Source organism: Mycetomoellerius zeteki, unplaced genomic scaffold, assembly GCF_001594055.1.
Source record: "Mycetomoellerius zeteki isolate Tzet28-1 unplaced genomic scaffold, Tzet1.0 scaffold228, whole genome shotgun sequence".
Taxonomy (NCBI): Eukaryota; Metazoa; Arthropoda; class Insecta; order Hymenoptera; family Formicidae; genus Mycetomoellerius; species Mycetomoellerius zeteki.
Window position 1 is genome coordinate 1,398,142 of NW_017257203.1, and position 2,003 is coordinate 1,400,144.

Consider the following 2,003-nt stretch of genomic DNA (forward strand, 5'->3'; position numbering starts at 1 on the left):
GCGTCGTACGACGAAAATCGGATGCAGGGTGAATCCAGCTATAGCGTTTTTCGCTGGTAGAATTGATGCGCACTGAGTGCACATTAAGCTGGTTCTACATTAGTCGCATCGCAATGTCGCAAGCGTTATGATCCAATCAGAGTCGATCTAGCTTGATGTTGATTGGACCGCAACGCTTGCGACGCTGCGTGCGACTAATGTAGAACCAGCTTTAAGGGTAAAGCCACAATAGAAGGAATAAGGAATTAGAAATAAGGAATAAAGATTTTATCCTATCAGATATCGGATACACCGACATACACGGTTTCTGATAGGTTGGAATCATTATTCCTAATTCTTTATTCCTTCTATTGTGGCTGTACCTTAAAGCTGTTGTACACTAATCTAAACTGATGTAAAAGTGAGATATCTCAATTACTAAAATATACCTAATGTATATATTTTATCAAATACCACAATAAAATGTATTGAGGATTTTACAGTTTAATTTATTTCTATATTTTTATTAAACGTACATCTTTACGTCGATTTGTGTACAACGGCTTTAAAATGCATTGAGTGCGCACCAGCTCTGCCAGTGAAAAACGCTATCAGCTGGCTGTGATCAGCGGAAACAAAGCAGCTCAATGTGCACCTGATTCCTTATAGAGTGTCACCTTATGGCCGCAGTACAGACTCTTGCATAACGCATAATGCATAGTGCATAAGGGAATCGACCAATCGAAATTCTTCTTTTCCACGAATGGCAGGAAAGGAAAGATTCTGATTAGTTGATTCGCTTACACACTATGCATTATGCGTTATGCAAGAGGCTGTGCTGCGGCCTACACGCATATGAAGCTGATTCTACATTGCATCGCAATGTCGCAAGTGTTGCGGTTCAATCAGAGTCGAGCTAACTCAACTCTGATTGGACCGCAACGCTTGCGACACGCTTACAACGCTGCGATGCGACTAATGTAGAACCAGCTTTATAGAATATCAGAGATAAAAGCTGCGGTCCGCTTGACGCTACAAACGCTTCGAAGCGTTTGAGCGACCAATCAGAACAAAGAATTGACTAATCAAAGAATGCTTTGAAGCGTTTACTGTAGCGTTAAGTGGACCGCTGTCTATAACGCGTTCTGAATATGGATCACAGTATCCAAAACTCTATGGGCGGTATTCATAGTCAGATCTTATATTCAAGACCGTCTTATAGCGTTTTCGATTGGGAAAAAGTTAGTGCACACCAGTGCGCACTCAGTTCACACCAACACTGTACGAGTTCCATGGGTTGCACTGAATAATGCAAGTTCAAAAGAACACGCCAAGATTTTCAGTGCTAAATCTGAAATGCCATTTCGAATTGTAAGATTGTATGGACTTGACTAGATTGCAGGAAGAACGCAGAAAAATAATTTCGACACACATCTTATATTTATAACTTTAAGTAATGATTTTGTACTATATGTAATTAAATAATATATAAGATATCAAGAATATCATATATGTACATACTTATCAATAATTGTACACATTTGCATGCTATAAATTACAGATTTGCTTGTCCCTATTATATATCCTTTTATACTTATACAAAACGATGCACTGATATCCTATATATGTATCCAGTGCACTAAAGTGGCACCGTCAAAATATCTCGTGCCACTTAGTGCGCACTGAGTGCGCACTACGCGAGTGTCGTGCGATCAAATGAACACGTGACACTAGCCAAGTGTGCATTGGCACTGCCAATCGAACACGCTCTTGACACTGAGTGCAGCCAGTGCACCCCAATCGAAAATGATATTAAGTACAGTCTTAAGAAGTCATGAACCAATCAGAAGGCCGTATTAGCGACTTAAGACATTACTTAAGACGATCTTAAAATAAGAATCGACTATGAATACCGGCCTATAGTTCGCGTTACGTGAAAGAAGTGTGGTAGAAGTTTGGTTACTATAATTACGTTTTAGGAACGCATCCCAGCTGATTCAGCAGTGTGAATAGATCAGAAGTGT